Here is a 23,806-nt window from a genome sequence, read left to right on the forward strand (position 1 = left end):
CTAGCAAATTATCTGAACTGCAAAAATTTTTTCTGCAATGCGTAAAAATAACTTCTACCTACAGGTTTGAGAATTGAAGGCTCTTTGGAAGCTAACAAAATGGCCATCATTTTCACACTCTAACCCTAACCCAGAACAAAGTCACACGTGACCCAAGGTGACTGATCTCTTTAAGGACAGATAAACGACCTGAGCTGTAGCCACACAATTCCTCACTAAGACAGCTGTTAGGTAGTCAAGGCCTAAAACACATCAAGGTAAGAATGCATAAACTTCACTCCCTATCTAATGGGATCCCTTTAGCACAAAGACAAGCACAGCTGGAAGCTCTGCAGACAGACCCATACTAAAGAATAAATTGTTTTTCACCTCTTCAGAGATCAGCCCTTCATATCAAGAGAGGGAGAGAGTCTACAGCACTTCATATTGCTGCTGCAGATTTATGATAAGCAAAAACTTCCAATTTCAGCACGCACAGTCTCTGTCAAACACTTTATCTGGGAAGGAACACTTAAATACAATTTAAGAAAGCAACTAATCTCTAAAGCACATCAGTTGCATTAAAAGGATAAGCACAGTAAATCATTGGTGTATGGTAGCAAAGTTTCAGCACTCACAGAGTGGAGCACAACCATGGCTGGAAACATCAACTCCACCTCCTGCCACTCCTCTACTGAATTACTCCGGGAGGAAAAGTCCTTGCTGCTACTCACACATGCAGCAAAACATAAGAGTTACCGAACTGTCAGTACAAACAACAAAATCTGCCCGTGAAATCTGAGAAAATTTTACTAACACTTTCAAGAAGTGAAAGCTGGTTTGGAGATCTAAGCTTCTTCACTGATATAAAGGGAAATCCTGCATTTACGTTCCACAGCCTTTCCTAGCAGCTCGCATAGCACAGACCACCTGGAGTCTCCCCACGCTCGAGCTGAAAAGAAAGAAGAGTATATACACCTTGTGCGTTTTTCTAAGCACACAAGTATCCAAAGAGTAAAGAACACCACTAGAGTCTGAGTTTGCAGCAACACTGAAACATCAGGCTCTACCAGGCCAACAACATTCTTGAAATCTGTACATTCAATTTTTTTTTCTTGTTTGAGTGCCAAGATCATGGACTCAGCAATTCTATCAGTTAATAGATGCAAAAAAAAATACACTAGAAAACAGCATTTTTGCAAAAGCATGGGTCTGGAACTAGAGTCCAAACAAACTGGCACCTACCAATACCACTTCCACAGCTCATCTCTCAGCAACCCCAAACTCAACCCAAAGAGAAAGATCCTTGCCTTAGGGAGGGGGAAGAAAAGAGGGGATTTTTTTAAGATTGAAGCTTCAGCTGCAAAAATCAACAAAAAACAAATGCCATCTCTCTTTCACTTCTAACCCACTTATCTGCCTCCTACAAGACCTGCTCAAGTCAGTATCTATCAGGCTCGGAGGAATTTCAGATCACCTTTCCTACCACTGCTCCCCAGATGCCTCCGTAGTCCTGATGCCATCCTCACACAGCAGCAAGGCAGCACAGACATGGCAGCTTTACCTTCAAAGAGGAACTGCTCCTTCACGAAGCCCTGCTCAAGAGAAAGCAGCAGCACTTACCCTTCAGCACAGAAGAAGCGTTCTGCCCAAGAGAAGGGGTGGTGGCTTGGGAGCTAAGGACAGGTTAGCTTGAAACGTGAAGGCTGGATGTCTTGATAGGGTCTGGTACACGAAAAAGAAGTGAAGGAAAGAGGTGAGGAAAGAGAGGTTTGCGCCGTTGGCTGCCAGTGTGACAGGCAATTGTTAGCTCAGCCCTACGATCCGAAAATAAAACACACGGCAAAAACGGAAGATGCAAATCCGTTAAAAAACCCTTCAGAAAAAACTTCTACCTCCTACTCAAAACAGTTTCTTTCCAAGTGGTTCCTCTGTCGCTTTATTAATTCCTCCGTGGATTTTTCAGAGTGAAACAACACACCAAGCAAATTCCCAAAGCCCGTGCAAAAAAACCGTTGATTTAAACGTAGAAAAAAGGCAAAATGTAAAATCAAAGACAGGAAAAACAAACCATACCATAAGGCGCAGAAGGAAGACGCGAGCAAACTGTGGAAAGCAGCAAAGGCAAGAGGCAGCCTCACCCAAAACATGACCATGTACTTAATGGTTGCCTCCCTCCTTCCTTCCCTCCCTCCTCTGTAACCGATCACAGCATTAAGCAAGACTCCATTATACTGTCAGACATCGGCTTCAAACAGCAAATGAAACTGCAAAGTACTGCCCTCTGCGTGATAGCTGGAGCTCCCTGTCACTCGGTTCCCAAGCAGAAGACATTCAGCAGAACTGAGAGCCTGAAGCATGGGGTCCAAAGCTACTTACTTGGACCAAATTTCTGAAGGTATTAGCGTGCATTTCTGTTCAACTACAAACAAGGTGGAAACACTCCTCTGTTTTTCAAAATACTGTGCTACAGTTCAGAAGTATATAATGAGGGGCATCGAAGTACTATTCCTGCATCGAAAACTGAAAAGTAACTTGACAGAGCACCCGCTCAAGGATTTTCCTGCTCCAACCACCGTTGACCCCATTTTCACAATTGCTTTGTCCCTCTGTCTCACACACACACAACCCCCACTATTATCATTTTTCTCAGGAAAGGAGAGCTCCGGCCCATTTTTATATACCGAACACTTTAACTTCCTCTATTTTAAAACCGCACCGAGGCAGCTGCAGTCAAATTCGGCCGTTTCGTGAACAAGCAGAGAGCAGCGGGGCGAGGTGAGCCCCTCGGCAGCCCCGGCCCTGCCATCTTCATGCAGCACAGGTTGGCAGAGCAAAGGTGCTCCCCGGGAGCAGCGCCCGGCGCCAGCTGCTTCGCACCGCGCTCTGCTGCGCGGGGCCGTGCAGAGGCGTGCGGAGTTTTGAAAGGTATTCATACAATAGATGGAATATACTGTATGTTGTATCGGCGGCTGAGCTGCCACCGAGGCAGTCAGAGCAGCAACGTGCCTGAGATACCGACACGTCCCAAAGACGGCGTGTCCAAAGCGCAGCGAAACTGCGAGTGCTTTTTTAAGTGCGCTGCTCTCAACAAGCGGCCGGAGCGCTTCGCCCCAAGCGACGCAGAGAGCGGCAGAGCGCTCACAGCACTTCTGCGCCGAGCGGACCTTTAACTTGCGGCTCAGCTCTCCCCGCAGCGCGCCCAGCCGCCGCACTTCGGCAGGCGGTCCTCCCTCAGCCCATAACCCCTCGCAGGAGCTGGCACAGTCCGCCCTCCTGCCCGCCGCCCCAGGACAGCACGTACCGCCCCGCACGCCGCTCCCGGGCCGCCTCGCAGCGGGGCCTGCGGCACCGCGCCCCCGGCCGCCCCGCAGCTTCATGCAGTTAAAATGGCTCCTGACGAGGGGGAAGTGGTGCCCGGGCCCCGGCCGGTGACTCACCGCGGGGCCGGGCGGCGCGGCGGGGCTCGGCTCGGCACGCCCCGGGCGGCGGCTCCGCTCGGCCCGGCTCGGGCCGCAGGTGGTGCTGGCGCGGCCCCACTCCCCAGCTCGGCCGCCACCTGAGGCTTTTTATTATCCGCTCTCCCTTTTGGGGGGCTTTTTATTCCTTTTTTTTTTCTTTTTTCCTGCTGTTGGTACGGTGCAGGTACAGCCTTCGCGCCCCGCTTCCTCCGCTCGCATCCAAACCATGGCGAGAGGCCCTTTTCTTCCATACCCAGCAGCTAAGGACTCACCTGGTCTATCCTCCCTGGCTCCCTTCTCCGTGCCCTGCACGTCCCTCGGCAGAGGGTGAGGGCAGGCCCGGCTGTGTCATTGCCCAACATCCCGCCCCAGCCACGTTTATGACTAATAAATACACTTCTGCAGAACATCTGGTATTTCCTACCTGCTGCCACTGCCGTATTGCTCATGCTAAAGTGGTTAACTCCCAAAAAATGAAACCCAGGAGGGCCCAAGTCGACCAGGGAAACTTAGCCCCTTCAGTTTTTAGTGAAGTCAGGGAAAGGAGCGGCATGCATGTCACTGAAAGCCAGGGCTTTCGAGAATCCCCTGGTAAATTCCCAACATGCTCCTCACATTCTGAACTCAAATGCGGTGCCAAATATGCACTAGACCAACGTGCCCGCACTCCGTGCCACCCAACCCACAGAGGAACCCCATCCACAGGACTCGGACTGATGGACAACATTAAAAGGCCTGGCAAAAATTCAGTCTCAGAATTACCACGTGCGGAGGATGGGCACAGACTTCCTTCCATTGTGTTTTAGTGGGAAGGGTACATGCACGCCATTTTCTACTGAAGCTAATTCCCAGAAGGACGGAGTCCAACATACTGCTCTGGAAACCGCGCTGGCCATAGGCACAGCATGGCACAGGGACCTAAACCCTGCGCACAGGAGCGTAACCAAAGAGTGAGAGGCTGGGTTGGGAGGCAGAACGCAGCAGAGGTGGCCTGGCACACAGCAGCAATGACAGCGTAAAAGCCTTACACTGCTTCTAGCACAGAAATGGAAAAAGCCTCCAAATATGATTAAGATGCAGCTGTAATTAAACTCCCCCTACTGAAAATTAAACATTGGTCCAACACGGGATTCACTGAGCAAGACCCATGGTCCTCTGGACAACTACAAGTTATATTTACTAACTGAGAAGAAAATTCTGTTTTTCCTCACAAGTAATTCAGTCTCTATGATAGTTGCATGGCACTCCAAGGCCAAATTTGCTCTCAGCTTATTGTTTAAAGAACAGTTCCGCAGGTACTACCTTATTACATGTACTTTATCATGCTATTTTTCAGCCTATTTTAGAGGAAGACCTAAAGAAAACAATGACAAGCGGAGCAGCATCAGTTTTTTTATTTGCTGCATAGTGAGCAGTTAAGTCACTACTCAGATAGCTTCACTACAGCTCTTTATCAAAATACATCTCCGTTTGTATTTCTCAGTTGAAAGAAGAGACCATGTGGAGGAAATGCCACGTTATTTTAATACTGTATATTTTCCATCTCTTGTGACAGGTGTACTTCTGCCCCTCTCCAGCAACTTCATTCTAATACAATCTTACATCTGAAAACATTTGTTTCTTGCATTGCAAAACCCTTTGGAGCACTTTGGGGAGAAATCTGACCCAGCAGCGCAGCGGTTTCAAGGAAACTGTAACATGGACACAGGGAGAGCACCACTTTAATTATTAAAGAAAGTCTAATAGTTATGCTTTACAGGAAAAAATAAAGCAACAGTCTTAGCCAGGCAATCAACCAAATTGAAAAATCATTCCATAGAGATGTATGACCGCAAGCTATGCAAACATTTTGCCATTTGTAGGCTGAATCTGGAAGGAATATATATTTTTAAGCATATATAAAATGTAAAAATATTTAGCGAGAGATGATGCAGGTGAATGTTCAACCTCAGAACTGAGTTTCTTTCTAAGTATAATTTTGGCTGAGAGAAGTGACCTTGCCCATTGCTGGGATGAGTATCTCCATGAAATTCAGATCACCATTTGCCCAAAAGACATAGCTAGACACTGACCAACAGCACGGTTGAAGCCAATTCAAATAGCCTTCACTCTCCACTCCGTCCCGGCTGCATACTCCTCGCACCAAGCTACTCCCCCCGCTGTTTCCCAGTGCAAATATTTGTGCAGCCACACAGTGAAGCAGGCGGTGGAACCAACCCGCAGAAAAAGTTAGTGCTGCACAAATAAATAAATAACGTGCAATAAAATTTTCAAGCTTTCATTGGCCCTGGCTCCTGCAGCCCTGCACACCGAAGGGGAACGGTGCAGCTGAGCGGGCAGTGCACTGTGTGGGCCTGGACGTGGCTTCCTCTTCTGCCAGCCGGGCCCCCAGGGAAGCCTATACTCTCCTCACACCCCAGGTGGGTGATTGCTCCCCTCCTTATCCAGCTTTGAAAGCTACAGGTCTGCAAGAGGGAGATGGTGTTGTAAAACCTCCACTACAGTGGCCCCAGTGCCAGGGCAGGCCCAAGAGGTGCTCCAGAGGTATGCTGACCTACCTGAAATGAGAGACATCTTAGTCATGTAAGAAGGGGCCTAGTGAGAGGTTTGTGCCTGTTCCCAGCCTTCATTTTTAGACAGAGACTGAGGGAGATGAAATACTATATTTCACCTCACCTCATACTACTTTAATGAAGAGACTGAGACTTAAGATTCCATTTTGCTACTGTTTCACATGCCAGCCTAGGAAGTCCCTAGTGACATAGGACCCTGCCTTGAGATGCGGCGACTCTGCACCAGCACCATGAGGGGACAGACCACTTCCCTGCCCTCAGCACTGGCCCAGGGCTTCTTCAGGCTGAAGGGAAAACTCTGGCTCAACGCTGGATGAAAATAGGATTTGAGAAACTTCCATTTGTCATTCAGTTTTGTAGGACCTGAGTATCTCAAGCTTTGCAACAGATTTAATCTCAAGTGCCCTTGGAGGAAGGAAATACCAATAATCCCCTTTACACACTAGGCACAGAAATGAGCCATGTGCTCACAATCAACTATATGTGTGTGTGAAAGGGTAGCACTTGAACCAGCCTTCATCCAAATCTGAAGCTCACACCCTAACTCCTGCGCTCTCCTTTCACCTTGTACACAACACCAGGAACCTGTACTGGCACTCCTACAACATTTTAGTACCACAACATCCCTGTCCTGTAGCTGGGACTTGTAGGCTGGCAGTTCCCTTTGTGGTAGGTGCCACACAAAACACAGAAATTCCCAATAGCTTCACTGCCAAATGCAAAATGACCTAAATATTTACACATGGAGAAATTGCATCAAGGCAAGCATTGCTTGCAATGTAACTTGTTCCTATATACAGAGGAAGTCCCTGCTACAGGACCTCAGATAAATAGAAGTTCTCATCACTGTCTACAAACCTCTTGCATTTTCAAAGATTTCATTAAAAAAAGAAAATCTCAAAGGAGAAATTCAGAACCCAGGGCTTTGGATATCCAGTGTGCAGCCCACACAGCTATCAGTTCTTAATTTTTAGTGGTTCCAGTGCACGTTGAATACAGGACACAATAAATTTGAAGGAAAACACTTACTCACTGTAGTGGTCTTCTAAACTTTATTGTAGGAAAGGAAAAGCGAGAGTAAACAAAACACATATGAATAGGCCATTACTCTTCTCAAAGGCTGAAAGGGAAGGTGTCCCAGTCATCCTATGTTTGATCAGAATCCTTCAGATAATCAATGTCGTCATCTTTCAAAATACACAAGAGAGCCTTTTGCAGCTCTGGTCAGGAAACTCCAAGACTCCAGAAATTACACCTAAGTGGCAGAAAGGGTGAGAGAAGCACTTGGACTGCAATGGATTCTCAACCAAGCACCAGAGAGCTTTAACCTCATCCATTTTGTTCTTCCAAGTTTGCCTCCAGTGTTTCCCAGAGAATACAGATTTGGCAAAGTACCTCTGCCAGCAGCACAGCAGCATCCCACACAGCTAGAAACCCCTGACCTTCTACAGCCTTATACAAAGTCTTCTTGGATCACCTCTCAGGTATTCCAAGGTCACATCCCAGAGATGACAAGCCCCTAGGAAAATCTACTTGTATAGTCACTTCTCCCTGCTCTCTTAGGTCCCTTCCTTCCTCCTTTTGTTATGGGCTTGCCTCTGCTGAGAAGCATTACTTATCAGTATTTCTGAGAACGGCTTAAAATGTGGTTATACCCTCCTTTCTACTGATAAACACTTAGGAGGGAAAGAATTGCAAAAATCCAGGCAGTAAATACAGCTCTGACAGAAGATAACGTCTAATCCAATCTCAGCCAGAAGTTAGATGCTACAGCTTCTCTCCACCAACCCCCAACCGCACTTTTCTCTCGCCATCCTCTCCCTGCTCTGGTTCTGCTCCAAGTGGTACCCATTAAACCTTCCACCAACCCAATTTAACCCATTAATGCAGCAGGAAGCTGACTGGGGTGGGTGGGGAGCATCAGCAGCTCTCTGCGGTTGGTGAGCTGAATCAGCTCAGAAAAGGCTGTGATGAGCACAGCCAGCCAAAGACAGGAGGACCTCCCTTCTGCGGGTGGTAGTCAAGCACCCAAAAGGTTATTTTTCACCTTAAGAATCACACGATTGCATGCTAGCTGAAAAAGAAATGGAGGCACTTTATCCAGAGGGTGATGTAGGCAGAAAGAACAACCATGCCACTTAACCTATGGCTCTCAGACCCAATCCAACTCTCTCCCACCATTCCTCCTCATGCTGTTTGTATACTTGTTTTGCAAAGTGCACTGAAAGTCATTTACCATCCTATACATATGCAGGTGCCAGTAGATTCAATGGAAGTTACACTTTAAAACCCACAGATGAGGCAATCACACAAGCAAATCAGAACAATAGAACAAATTTATAGCCTGTACTGCTTCTCTCAGCAGAATTCAGATCCCTCAAAAATGATGAAACAGAAAAGATTAAACCACAATCTGAAATGTTTTTAAATTGCAAGCAATGTTACCTGGTTTTCTCTAGTGACAGACAGGAGAAATGATTGTGCCTCATCCACTGCTCTCACTAACTCCAGTCAGACTAATAAGACTGCTATGTTTTGAAACACAACTCACTTCTAGTTTATTGCTTTCCAGACCTTCATTCTGGGACACCAAAAATTATCTTTTTATCTTTAAACACCACCTCCAGTCTTTGTCTTGTTATGAGCCATACAGCAAATAAGCCAACTAATGGAAAGACTGAGAAATAAGCAGACAGAGAAATTATTTTATGCAAACAAATAGATAATTCTATCTGGGTCATTTGCTTTCTTCTTCTTCTTTTTTTTTTAATCTAGAAGAGCTTACTCCTTGAAAAGACAGCCAGGAACCATAGTTTCAGTCTACAAGTAGAAACAAGATGGAAGGCACTGTAGTTCTACTCAACACTCAAATGTAGTTCTAGATTATGACAGTAATGCCATTTTATACTCAGAACACCTCTCTACAACTCCTCATTACTTAATATTTGCAATAAACAAAGCCAAAATGACCTCATTTTTGCATGGTAACAATCACTGGCAATCCCAAGAGAACACAAGGGCATAGGATTATGAAGCTTTTATGCTGAATTCTCAGATGGAATGCATAACAGCTCTGGGAAACCTTTAAAAATTTCCTTTAATATTAGACAAGGCTATGCAATTCTGACTGCAATAAGATCATGCTAAATCTGTGGCTTTTCAAAAGAAATGATCACCTGTGTATACAGCCAGTTTGAAAGACAAGCATTAGGTCATCTACCTATGGGTTTGTACTCAGCTTGCTTCTAAGCAAATACAAGTTCTTTGCTATTATGCAAGACTGACACAGAGCTGAGGGGATACTAAGCATGAAATGAAACTGTTACCGTTCAAAATCGTGTAAGTTAAAGAAAATGTTCAGTTTTTCAAGAACACAAATTGATCTTTCCAGAAAAAGTCAATACTGACTCTTGAATCGATCAGTAGACACCCCACAAGGCCAGCTTCTGATCCTCCATGATTATACTCCTTCAGAGGTCTTGCTTTCATGGGATAGCTATGTTTGCTCAGCAGTCCTTGCAATGATAATTTGTAAGAACACAAACATTATCTACAACTATTAGAGATGTAACTATGCCAGCTGCAGTAAATTTTGCCTTTGTTCTTTTCTTTTTTAGATGAAAACTAAAACAACAACAACAACAACAAACCTCATAACCAAATAACCAGAAATATTTCTAATCCTACTGTTCTGTTTCTCACTGGTTTTAATGTTGGAATTTTGTCACTGCTAATATAAGACAAAAAAAATCAGACAAGCAAAGGAAGGTGAACATGCACCAAAATGTGCTGCAAATGCATGCAGAAAGAACACAAAAGCAAGGACTGGATGAGTTTGGTATCATCAAACAGCGGCCTCTGAACTGGAACACTCTGTAGTCCGCTGAGGAATCCCCATTAAAAAGCCATAACTCTATTTTTCCTTTTCTCATACTGTGAGTCACTTATTACATTTTTGGATGTTGCAACACATTCATGAATAATAAACACATACTAGGAAAAAAACCCAGTGTGAACACTGGATTTTTTTCATGTCTATATTTATCAGTATAAAAATCAAATCAAGAATGAAGCTTAGAGTTGAAGAAAGTTTCTATGCGAGGAATGTTGTTATTCACGGACAAAGTATTTGGTGTAGCCCGAGACAAGCACACAGGCACAGAAGTTAGAGCGTGACAATGTTAGTACTACTATTATTGTTTGGCCTTTATACAGAGAGAGAGGACAGAAGGAGGGTTCATAACGTTCCCCATCCAACTCGCTCCTAAGGGAGAGCAGCCAGGCACCGCCCTTAGCCAGACAGTTCTGGACCCAATGCTGTGCTTTTGCAGCTGCCTTTTTCATTTTTATTTTTTCTTTTAAGGCTAGGGAGTTAGGCTGTGGAGACTGCACAGCCCCAGAAAGTCGGTCGTGCTACAGGAAATTATTGTTGATATCTCGAATAAGTACTGTGGAACTATTTATTCACATTTGTGTTTCAGACAATAACAAACAGCATCCAGCATATGCACACGAGTGGTTGGTACATTTTCCACAGCTCCAGTCTGATGAAGAACTGTTAGCTTCTCTTCCAACTGCTGTTGTCCTTTCAGTTCTGCAACCCGAAGCAAGGCATCTCCGCTGATTTCCTGCACAGATGCAGGCTTCATTTATGGAATTAAAGGGGACCTTATAGTGCCCTTCCAGTACCTGAAGGAGGCCTACAGGAAAGCTGGGGAGGGACTTTTCATAAGGGCAGGTAGCAACAGGATGAGGGGAAATGGCTTTACACTGGAAAAGGGTAGATTTAGACTAGATATTAGGAAGAAATTCTTAACCATGAAGGTGGTGAAGCACTGGAACAGGTTGCCCAGAGAGGTTGTAGTTGCCCCCTCCCTGGAGGCATTCAAGGCCCGGCTGGATGGGGCTTTGAGAAACCCGGGCTAGAGGGAGGTGTCCCTGCCTACAGCAGGGGGTTGGAACTAGATGATCTTAAAGGCCTCTTCCAACCCAAACCATTCTATGATTCCATGATTTAAAAGAAATCTACATAAGCACTACTTTTTAGAAAAACATCAAGCTCCACAAATATGTTCAGATGCTTATGAGAATAAAACAGTATTTTGGCAATGCTCAGGATGTGAACAGAAAGGAAAGGAAAGTATGTTTATTACTACTCTTCCAGCTGCTCTAATTAGTGGAAAAAGACAATGCTAACTTGGAGAGGCTGGAGAAAAATGTATGAGCTGTACAAAGAAGTAATCTCATTGAAATAAATACATCTTCCATTGCAACCCGTTCAGATGGAGAACTGGCTATTAAAGAGCATTCAGTTAGAAACATGAGCTGATTACCTACTTGTTCAGGAAATAATCAATACTTTCAGTACCAGGCTTACCTATCCAAATATATGCTACATTAGTCAATCAACGAATACATAAATCACAGAGAAAAGAGAAGAGGTAAAAAAAAAAAAAAAAAGAGAGAGAGAGAGAGAGATTACAGGAAAGCAAAAGGAAAGGTGGCAGGGAGCTTGGCGCTTCAGATAAGGGGAACTGACAGCTGGGAGGCCAACGTGATCTCTCAGCTACATTTTGAGCTGTTTGTACAAACAGAAGCCTTGCATCTATGCTGATCTTTGTCCTGGTGATCAGTCCTAAAGGAAATCACAGATTACACCGAGCCTTCACCTCTGCTATTGTCATCTGCCCATAAAAATGAGGTGTGGGGGGCAGACATCTCCTGGAAGATATCGTTGCATACATGCATACAGGCTCCGTTTCAGAGAAAACTGCTGCTACCACTAAGTGTTTCCTAAAAGCCTCGCAGGAATCCTGTGTCTTTACTCTGCGGTTTCAGCCATGAAAACAACATCAAGAACCAGAGGGTAAGAGAATGAGAGGATATTACATCAGGCATGATTTCATACATGTGATTTTTATCCTGCTTTCCACTAACAGAAGACACGTACTTAATGGAGGGAGCTCATTAGTTTCCTTGAGTAATCCAGCATTTCCCCAGGACTTATAAAACACTTAGTATTCCCGGTGCTCCATCCAAAGCACTATACAGTCACCACATAAACATTAGTGGTTATTATTTTAGCCCAATACTATGAATTTAGCATCTCAGTATATACGTTTAACCTTAGAATCCATTTTGTCCTTCATTTACTGAGGGTTCATCAACTTTGAAGTGGTAACAAAATCCCACTAACCATACTGGAATGACAGGTGAGAACTATATTAGATGGCACAGCACTCAGATTCTCAGATGGAAGCCTAAATGTAAGGAGTTTTATCCACTCCCTCTTTGTGACCAACTTTATTTCTTGAACTCCCACTTTGATGTTCCCTCTTTTCAGCAAGATACATTAGAAATGTTTTCCAGCTTTGCTTACCAGACAAAAATACACTACTTGTGGCTATGGTCACAAAAATCTTCCTATATTTCTAGCACTAGTGAAGAGTAGCATCAGACTAATTTAGTTTCATTTTCAAATTAAATAAAATAGCTTTTCTAAAGACAGCGGTCAATGAACTCACTGAGGAAAGATAAAGGGTAAAGAAAATGACTTTTTGTTGTTTTGTTTTTTTTTACATTAATTGCACATCTTCAGGTTTGTTGAGCATCTGCTGCTTTGCACAAGCTTTCTCTCTGCTAGCCTCTATTCTATGAGAAAACCAATTGCCCTAAGCAAACATCCTTTAATTCTTTTATTACTAATCTTTAATTGCTTGCAGCAGACTGATGCTATCCTAGCAGATCCCAAATAAGCTATCTGCAGGAGTTTGATCCCAGGGTTTGACTCTGCTTTCTGAAAATATGATTTCCATCCATCCTATTCAAGAAAGAGCCATTATCCAGTGAGTGTTTTTAAAGCTACACGTGTATGTCATATGTGCACATTTTGGCAGGAGTCACATCTGGAGGAACAGGAGTTTTGAAACAAATTTATATAACACACTGGAAAATTCACTTGCACCATTAAATGTCAGCTAGCAGCCCAGGCAGCAAACAGGAAACATACCACCAGCCCCTGCACAGCCAACCACAAAGCCACCAGCACCATCAAGAGATGCACAGTTGCACTTATGCAGGTGAAATAGCAGCTGGATACCTGTGGGTGCTGTGATGGGATGCCACTGAGCACTGAGGGGCTGGGCCCCTTACAGCATAGCCCTGTGTGGGGGGAGGCAGGGAGGAGACAGACAGCACCGTGCACCGAACACAAACACAAAGGACATGAGCCTCTTTGCTTATAATGCCCAGGGAACTTTCATGCTTACAGGCAGACAAGAGCAGACCGAAAGATCTGCAGGCCAAGGACAATGCAACAAAGAACTTTTAATCTAAATAGAAGACACAAAAAAAGAAGAACAGGGGAATCAGCATATAATCATGGAGTAGTCATCCTGACTCGAGGATTGTTGTCTTCCATACTTTGATATGCCTCAAAATGCGTGTGTATGTGGCCAGGGTGAGGGGGGAATAATATGTGTTCATGTATTGCCTTCTCCTCATTAGTTCCATTTAACTAAAGAAAATTATAACCAGGCTCTCATTGCTTCACACATCAACCTTCACCTTGTTCAACATCATACGACACTGTCTTATTAACCAGACAAGCCTTAAATAGGGCAATGACATTTTCTAATCCAAGGCCATTTCCCCTACCCTTAAATCCAAAATAACATGGTCAGAAAATACTGTCACGTCAATTCTCCCCATAGATTTTTGGGTGCCCAAATTTGTGCATGAGAAGGCTTATGTTAGGGGAGGCTTACTCTACGTATGAGAGAGGAGAACATAAGAGAGTCCCACTCATGACTACCTTAGATGCTGCATTCAAAATATTCCCAAAGTCAAATTACTGAAATCCTGTATATTTTATGGGAAAAGTCAAAATAAAAGATGAAATCCTTTCTCTTCTCTCCTGAGAAGACCAGTAAAGGTTTGTTTTTATGTAAATGTTTTCATCTATCAGTTCAAGAGAGATTTGAAAGAATAATGCCAAAATAAGACCAGTACCGAAGAATAACACATTTAAGAGAAAGCAGATATGCTATTGCAAAGCAAACAGAGAAACAAGCAGAACATGGCTGTGGTAGATGTAAATACACCATTACAAATTGATAATAACATGTTGACCAACAAGGAGCCAACAAGGGGAAGCAAAATCCTGGGCCTGCTGTTTGTTAACAGAGAAGGCCTTGCGGGGGATGTAAAGGTTGGAGGCCGTCTGGGGCAAAGTGACCACGAAATGATAGATTTTTCGATCTTTGTTGAACCACAGAGGGGAGTCAGCAGAACTGCCACCCTGGGCTTCCAGAGGGCAGACTTTGGCCTCTTCCAGACCATGGTTGAGAGAGTCCCTTGGGAGGTAGTTCTGGAGGGCATGGGAGCCCAGGATGGCTGGGAATACCTTAAGGAAGTTATTTTAATGGTGCAGGAGCTGACCATCCCCAAGTCACAGAAGACGAGCCGTCGGGGAAGGAGACCAGTCTGGCTGAACAGAGACCTTAGGCTGGAACTCAGGAACAAAAGAAAAGTTGATGGTCTTTCAAAGAAGGGGCAAGCAACTTATGAGGACTACAAGTACCTAGTGAAGCTGTGCAGGGAGAAAATTAGAAAAGCCAAAGCCCAGCTAGAACTGAACTTGGCCACTAAGGTGAAGAACAACAATAAATAATTCTATAAATACATCAACAGTAAGAGGAGGGCTAGGGAGAATCTCCATCCCTTGTTGGATGCTGAGGGCAATACAGTGACCAAGGATCAGGATAAGCCTAAGGTACTTAATGCCTTCTTTGCCTCAGTCTTTAATAGTAAGACTAGTTGTGCCCTGGGCACACAGCCCCTTGAGCTGGTAGAGAGGGATGGGGAACAGAACAGGCCATGCATAATCCATGATGAGATGGTTTTGGACCCGCTCTGAAAGCTGGACACTCACAACTCCACGGGGCCAGATGGATTGCACCCTAGAGTGCTGAGGGAGTTAACAGATGTGGTTGCCAGGCCGCTCTCCATCATCTTTCAACAGTCCTGGCTAACAGGGATTGTCCTGGTGGACTGGACACTGGCAAACGTGATTCCCATCTTCAAAAAGGGCCAGAAAGATGATCGTGGTAGCTACAGATCTATCAGTCTCACCTCAGTGCCAGGGAAGGTTATGGAATGGATAATCTCAGGAGCCATCATGGATCAGTTAAAGGTCAACCAGGGGATCAGGCCCAGTCAGCACGGGTTTATGAATGGTAGATCCTGTTTGACAAACCTGATTTCGTTCTATGACAAGGTGACCTGCTTAGCGGAGGAAGGCAAGGTTGTCGATGTGGTCTACCTGGACTTCAGTAGGCCTTTTGACACTGTCCCCCACAGCATCCTTGCGGAGAAGCTGGCTGCCCATGGTTTGGATGGGCATATGCTCTGCCGGGTGAAACACTGGCTGGATGGCCAGGCCCAGCGAGTTGTGGTCAATGGAGTTAAATCCAGTTGGCGGCCAGTCATGAGCGGTGCCCCCCAGGACTCAGTGCTGGGGCCTCTTCTATTCAACATCTTTATCAATGATCTTGATGAGGGGATTGAGTGCACCCTCAGTAAGTTTGCAGACAACACCAAGTTGGGAGAGAGTGTTGATTTGCCAGAGGGTAGAAAGGCTTTACAGAGGGACCTGGATAGACTGGAAGGATGGGCCAAGGTAAACGGTATAAGTTTCAATAGGGCCAAGTGTCAGGCTCTGCACTTTGGTCACAACCCCAGGCAACCCTACAGGCTTGGAGAGGAGAGGCTAGAAAGCTGCCTGACGGAAAGGGACCTTGGTGTGCTGATGGACAGTCGGCTGAATATGAGCCAGCAGTGTGCCCAGGTGGCCAAGAAGGCCAATGGCATCCTGGCTTGGATCAGGAATGGTGTGGTGCACAGGACTAGGGAAGTCATCCTGCCCCTGTACTTGGCATTGGTGAGGCCTCACCTCGAGTACCGTGTTCAGTTTTGGGCACCTCAGTACAGAAAGGACATTGAGGTGCTGGAGCAGGTCCAAAGAAGGGCAACAAGGCTGGTGAAGGGCTTGGAGAATATGCCCTACGAGAAGTGACTAAAGGAACTGGGGCTGTTTAGTCTGGGGAAGAGGAGACTGAGGGGAGACCTCATTGCCCTCATCAAATACCTGAAAGGTGATTGCAATGAGAGCGGGGCTGGTCTCTTCTCACTGGTGGCAGGTGACAGGACAAGGGGAAATGGCCTCAAGCTGTGCCAGGGGAAGTTTAGGTTGGAAATCAGGAAAAACTTCTTTACAGAAAGGGTTGTTAAGCACTGGAACAGGCTCCCCAGGGAGGTGGTTGAGTCACCATCCCTGAACGTGTTTAAAAACTGTTTGGATGTGGTGCTCAGGGACATGATTTAGCGGTGGGTTGTTAGAGTTAGGGTAGTATGGCTAGGCTGCGGTGGACTTGATGATCTTGAAGGTCTTTTCCAACATGAGCAATTCTATGATTCTATGACCTTTGAGTATAAAGTATTTTTCCAAGATTATTGCAGAGATTGTACCCATATATGTAGTGTATACGTTCAAAAAGTATATGGCTGTATATATGTATTTATAGTGTACACCAAATTTGGCGTACGCACTACCAAACTTGAAAATGAGGGGGCTAATACAGTAACAGTTCCCTGTATGATTTCAGCTTCCAGCTCTTAGTCACACAGTAACAATAAAAGCAATAGACTACAAACTTCAATTTCTGACACTGCTCCTACTTCAGAGGGACAAAACACAACACATACAAAAGTTAATGCTTTCTCACAGAAAAAAAATAGGTTGACCTCTTAAGCAAACAACTCCCTGAAAACATGCTGAGACAATTCAGCTCTCTGATCTTGTTTTGAGGATGCCCAAGAAGTTATTTCGAAGCAAAACGAGCAGCTAGATCAGACTTCTGGTAACACATTTGCAATTATTCACCTAGGACGTGGTACATAATGATGCAATCACATTCTCTTTGAAGAAGTATAATAATGATAAAAGTCTATTCGTAAATCTGATCACAAGGAAATGAAAAATGTTTAACTTCGTTAGATGTCTGCTGGATAATTCTCACAAATGACCATTTGCCAAGAAAATAATAGTAAATTTCTGGCTCTCACTATCTTGACTGCAGTAAATACGGTCAGAAGCCAGCTCATGCATTCATTCATTCAAGCACTACACCTGTAACAGCAGGAAAGTGCCTGTTGCGCTGTAACATTAACATGTGAAGACTAAATTTGACAAAGTCTTAGTCAAATTTTTTATAAATCCCAAAAACTAAATCTGTTCACACATATAATTTTCTTGACTACAAAATCCTCTCCTAAAGGTTTGTGAGGGATGGATGCTCAAGGCCCCCAGAGAAAGACAGCTCCATGTAGGTGAGCAGGGCCCTATTTTTTTTTGTAACTTGCACCCAATTTTACATACTTACAATCTCCCTCTCCCAGAAGGAAGCGTGAAAGTAAAAAACTGGTACAAGTCTGCGAGCTCAAAGCTGGAGGAAGGTCTATGGTTGAGTAGGCTGGTGAACGCATCTATCTCCCCTACTTACACTAACATACCACTAATTTCCTCCACCCATCCCTCATCAGCTTCTCAGTGAATTTACCAGAACCCACCCCAGCTTTGCCACCTAAGCTCCACAGCCCACTGCAGGAGAAGAGCAAGCAAAAGAACTGGCTGAAGGCCAGTTTGCAACAAGGGTATTTTTCTGAAGCAGCCTGTCTGTTTGGAGAAGTCACTGCTGGAAGTATCCAGGCACTGGACATGCTTCCGGAGCACGGGAGCCACTTCGTTTATGTTGTGCTCATCTACCAGCCAGAAAGCAGAACAGGACAGAGGGCACAGGTTCAGGATCCAGGCTGAGAAGATGCTGGAGCTCTGTCTCCCACTTCCATTTCAGTCAGTGCAAATGATAAGGAACAGTCTTTCTTAGACTTGAGGGAAAAGGATAATATAGAGAGGCATGAATGAATTCAGCCGTCTGTACTTAGTTACTCAGTTTGAACACGTTTAATGCTTAAATCAGTTGATCTCCCCTAAAAAATTGGGAGTTTTAAACTGCATTGGGCTACATTATTTTTAGGAAAGAAACAGGAGCCCTGTTCCTCACGTCACACTTTATGATCATGCTATGTTAGATCAGCACTCCTACACTGGTATATAAATGCTAAGTTCTGTCTCCATCCATTTGCTGACTGGTTTTACTGTCCTTCTACACACAGTACGACTTCCTCTGCCATATATCTTAAAGAACAGCAAATGCTATGCCACGGGGCAGCATTACCTTTTCTCTCCTCTTTGATAATTCAAACTGGTGACAAAGTGAGCTCTTTCAGTTTCCTGCAAAACTGGTGTATCTGTTGCCATTCTCTTGATCAACATTGAGAGACCTGGTCATTTCTCATTGAACTTCCCCACTTACACAGCATCTTATAACAAAAATTGAAGAAAAAACAAAAAAGAAAAAAAACAGATGCCAGGATGCTATTCAACCCCATTTCAACAACCTCTGAAGGTCTGCAGCAAGGTGCAAAATCCTACCACTTCCCCACCAGCGGTTCCAATTCTCAAGGCAGAGAACCAAGTTCATGTCCACCTATGAAGTTCCCAAGCGTGCCCCAAAAGCATCGGATACATGCTTAATGCATGAGCTCCTTAAAATGATAGAGTGGCAGCTTCTCTTCAAGCAGCAACAGATGTTGAAAGAGAAGCTGCAGCAGCAGCTACCGTGCGAGCAACCTTCTACCAGGACTCAGCATACTCAGTTTTCCTATTTGAATACATTAGGCATAAACGAGTTACAGAATAAGGTCAAGCAGATTGAAACACCTCATTCAATTTCATCAGTGCCAGTATGACCAGGTACATGAGACACCAACTGCTTAATATCACTGCTATATTAATGAAGAAAAGAGACAGGGATCTCACACTGCCCAGAGTACACAGGTGAATCTGAAATACTTAAACAACAAGAACAAAAATTGCTGTCAATGTACATAAATAAAAAAAAGGAAAATAATTCTAGGGAGCAGGCAGAATTACATCTTCACTGCCACAGCTGTGCCAGATGACAGACTGAGTGGGAATTCCTCACATAGATGACACAGAATAATACATTTAATAGAAGCACCCAACTCTTGGCTATCCTGATTAATGGTCACATTCAGGACGGGCAAAGGGAGAAAACCTTGCATAGAATTCAGTCCTACTACTATTTCTCTCCTTTTTTAATTTGGTTATCAGGGTGTATCATTACCCTACACACCAGCAGTTTGCTCCGTTAGGTGCACAAACGGAGCAGTCAGTTAGGCAGCTTGGCTATTGAAATGCTTTTTTTTTTGATCTGTCCTTCAGGCAGACATAAGTCACTTAACAATTCTGTAAAGTTCGGTCTCTGACTAAAATACTGTTTTATTTCACAACTAGCAAGGGAATAAAACTCACTAAATATTACAAGACACAATAAGACATCAAGAGATGGCAAGCTACAGCCCACGACTGCACTTTGAGAACAGACATCATGTGACGAACTCATTATCATCGCCACAGTGACACAACTGATATCAAACTGCTAGAACATCAAAGTAGGATTCAAAATTTACTTTTGATTCTTTGCTTTTCCTTTTTTTTTTTTTTTCAAGAAGACATCTATTAAATGACCTAATTAGAATTCCTAAAAACTGAACACTTCCAACCTGGTTTGTACTTTCTTAGTGAGTTAGATTCTGTGCCTCCTGGAGGCCAATAGGGCATTATCATTAACTTCAGTGAACGTAGCGATAAGCGCAGGAGCCAAACCATAGATGAATTTTGTTTGAATTCTTTTTGCAAAAACACACCTCAACACAGCAGCTGGGATGGTGTTTTTAGAAATCACATTTGAGATGACTACCTTAGTACTTAAGTATTTCCAAGCAAGTGGAAATACTTGCATGCATGTTTTTCAGTAGAGATACTGATTTACAAGAACTTAGGCTTCTCAAGTTTCAGTTCTTGTCAATAGGAAACTGTCCAGTAATGACATTCGGTACAGAAAGTTCGATGTGTTAGTTACCTAAAATATTCAGAGAATATTTTCAAGTGCGGATGAAAAAGCCCAAATTAAGACCAATGTGTGAAACAGTGAATATCAGAACCCGGCATGCTTTTAGGTACCACGTACCCCGTAGTAGATGCAACAATTTTTCTAAGGAAAGAAATACTTTCATGCTTAAAGTATATTTGTTCTACTTCTGATGCCAGAGAAAAAAATGTGTCTGCTTGTTACATTAAAAAGAATGAGCTACGGAATTATAAAACATCATCTCATAACTATCTAGGCTCAAGTGCAATTCCCAGGCCAAATTAAGCTTTCAGCTTTATCACAGAATATCTTTTTTCATTGTGAAGCTGTCTGAAAAGGAACCCGGTGGGTAACACCTTACTTGATTTGAGCCGTCCATCGTGCGTTTCAGGTTACAAAATGAATTCACCATCATAAATGCTGTTGTTTTAGCGACTGCTGGTCCTGCTACATTGCCAAGCCATGCACACGTGCGTCCACATCCTCATCTCTGCTGTGCCCGTCCGCTTGCAGCTGGAGATCCAGCAGCAGGAGAGGCTCGGCCGAAGGGCAGCGAGGTGCTTCAGGGGAGGGTGGGCTTTAGGGTACCTCAAGCCCTCAGCAGGCAAATTGTAAACGGTGCCTGTGCCATGGTAGAGGGAATTTCCCCGTCCCTAAATATAGCTATCAGTACCGACTCCTGAGCAAATAAAGGAGGTACGCCAACCTGTGAATACAAAGGATTCTCTGTGCTGACAAAAGCGATGAGGGAGGAAGGTGGTACCCAACCTCCTATCTCCAGCTGCAGGCAGATGTTAATGCTCGGGAGGAAAGTGACAGTGAAGAACACAGGTGAACAAAGCACAGTCCTTCCCCCTACTGCACGCACCAAGGAAGCTCTCCACAACACCAGGCAGAAGTAAATCTTTGAGAAGGAAACACTACCTCACTCTGAACATTCCAGCAAATCCTCAACTCATTTTGATGTTTAATTGCCCGCATCACTACTTATTTCATAGTACAACATACCTAACTTCAGCTCCCAGACATGGGATGTCTCAATAGGGTCAAGTAAGCACCGTGTATTTCCTTACACATACACAAGATAATACGCAGGCACCATTTCACCTCCCAGTTTCCTCTGATCTGATGAACTGCATTATGAAGCTTCTTTTCTAAACCCTGGATCACTTTTTGTTGCCATGCTCTTACTAATATTTCACATCCTTCCTCATGTGAACAGCAACACCGGACACAGACTCAGCATTCCAGTGATCTTACTAATGCCATGTACTTTCCTATTTCTATGCACTATTTTTATTGCTATATAGCCAAAGATCACACTTTGCTCACAGCATTACAACGAAAACTCCTGTTGAGATGATTCTCCAAACAAATCCTTAAACCTTCTTCCAAATTACCAGTTTGAAGACAGCCTTCTATCCTGCTGGTGTAACTGCATTCCTGGTCCCTTTGTATCTGTCCACATGAAAAACACATTCTGCTGGATGGGAACCATTTAAAAATGTGATTTGAAGTATATGGCACTAGCAACTTGTTCCACGTGTGCACACACAAAAACCTGCACGAAATCATTGGTAACGATGAGATATCATTGCAAAACAGTGAATATAATGATATTAAACAGCATTACACCAAGATTTAGCCCCTGAGGGACCCCACAAGGAACAGCTGCACTCAGAAAGAAAGACACGCCTAAGTCCCTCTCTAAACTAAGAAAGATTTATGAAGAAACTTTGCCAATGTTTGTAGTATTTATCCCACAGTGACTCCATGCCACAATTGTTTTAAACTCACACTTCACTGCAGAGTTAATAGATATATCGGGGACAAAATATAGGGTGAGTCTGCCACAATAGAATGGTTGATGAATAGCTTAGGAATTTGGGAGATGTGGTTTTTTACCATTCAAAACTCTGGGAAGCAATTTGCTCTGGTTCTACTGTAAATTGGTCTTTAACAACGTTAAGATTCAGAATGAGTAAGCCGCAACTTGTTATTTATTTCAGAGGCTCCATTTTAAAGCTTGCAATCTTTCAGCCAGGAAAACAATAATTAATAATGTTAGTAAGTAAAAGCATTTGTAAAACTAACTGTAAAAGTTTTAGGTTCACTCCCCATTAATAAAACTCCAGGACCAACCAGGTGCCAATTAGTCTGTTGGGGAACCTATTAATATTATAATTTAGCAGGGTCTTTCAATGTACATAAACGCACGCTAGTATCGATGAAGTTTGATGCTGAACACTCCCCATTGCGAGATGCTGTTTTCAGCCACTTGTAGCTTGGCCAGACTTTATTTGGGTTGAAATTTTCCAAGCTGAACGTCTGCCTCAGGCTAAATTTTATTCCATGTGCGTAGAGGTTGCTTCTGAGGGAGGGGTGCAGAAAGTGGTAGACTGAGACTAGAAAATCTCAGCCAAAATAGTTCAGCTGTTTTCAGAACAAGAGCAGGGAAAATGCTATCTTTCATTGCTAACAGAAAATGCTGGCAGACTTGTTGGAAGGTTGTAATGCCCCTCCAGCTTTGGATAACAGATTCGAAATCTGACACGAGGGCTGGAGCTGTTAGGGTTAGGGTAGCACATATGCCTCTTGCTGCCCCATGAAAAATCCACCTATATTTGATCCAACTAATAAAGATTAATTGCGCATGGCACATTTTCAGTGGATATTCACTAGGTCACAGCCACATTCTTCACAACTTCTCATGCCAACCAGACTACATAGGTCATCCTCACTGCAAGAAGCAACTTCCGCCCTGGCTCCTGTACAGAACAAGACTGCAGCTTGGAAAATCATGTCCAAAGAAGACAATGGGCTCCAGGCTTCTCGTGTAGCGGCCAGCTGACGCCAAGGCGGCACCAGGCATTTGGGACAAGAGCTAGCATCCTGCTGCTTCTGCCCTCTCACTGCCTCATCCCACGGGTCTTCACAGCAACATATGGCAGCAGAGCACCACGTGGGCAGACCAAGGAAGATGTTTCATGCACGAAAGATGTTTTGTGAGAGAAAGAGGGAGATGGGAAGTACAGAAGCAAAGGAGAAGAAAAGGAAAGCAGATGCAAGGAGTCAGCAAGAGAATGAACCAGCACCAAGTCGAAGAATGGCACAGAAGGACACAGACAGACCAGGGAAATCCAAGATCCTCACAGCAGAGTCCAGGGCACAGACCAGGGTTTCTAAGCCATTCCTTCCTTGCCTCCAAACAGCTGTGGGACAAACTGAGTGAGCACAATAGGCCATCTCCTACTGGCCTACTTGCAGCCAAGAACTGCCCAGATAGGTGGTGCCCAGTGGAGACCTCAGACAACAGTCCCATGTGTTGTATCAGCTGAGGAAGGACAGCAACACACGTATATTGCCCCAGGCTGCTTATCTTATCTTTTCCTAACCAAAAGAAAACCTAGGAAATGACACACAAAACAGCAGCATGGAAGCCGTGACTAACATTGCAGAAATTAGGACTTATTAGGACTAAGTGGCCTGTGGTAATTAAAGACGTCTCCTAGTGCTCATACGCATGGTGGTCAGTCTCCAATTGTGTTTGACCTGGTCATACTTTTTCCCTGACAGAAGCTCTGTTACAATTAACACCCAAATTTTCCTTTTTGCCCTTGTACTTTAGAGCATTACTGTTCTATCAGACCAGAGGATGATTTACTTTCCCCCCAGGTTCTTTTACCGTTCTCATCACTGCATTAAACCATAAGATAAA

General features: G+C 44.2%; 1 protein-coding gene across 8 annotated transcripts in view; it reads right to left on the reverse strand.

Moving 5' to 3' along the window:
- ELF1 (E74 like ETS transcription factor 1) overlaps positions 1 to 23,806 on the reverse strand; it is an 88,760-nt gene that overhangs the window by 62,806 nt on the left and 2,148 nt on the right. For 2 of the 8 annotated variants that reach the window (XM_021374879.1, XM_021374808.1), the window contains exon 1: positions 3,284 to 3,432. The exons of 2 other annotated variants lie outside the window; for them this stretch is intronic. The gene's annotated coding sequence lies outside the window, so the exon portion shown is untranslated. Of the gene's footprint in view, positions 1 to 1,602; positions 1,705 to 2,055; positions 2,220 to 3,283; positions 3,433 to 3,712; positions 3,822 to 23,806 lie in introns of those variants that run through there. 4 more of the 8 variants (XM_021374824.1, XM_021374818.1, XM_021374869.1 and 1 more) reach the window with 4 other exon arrangements.

Source organism: Numida meleagris, chromosome 1 (genome assembly GCF_002078875.1).
Source record: "Numida meleagris isolate 19003 breed g44 Domestic line chromosome 1, NumMel1.0, whole genome shotgun sequence".
NCBI lineage: Eukaryota > Metazoa > Chordata > Aves > Galliformes > Numididae > Numida > Numida meleagris.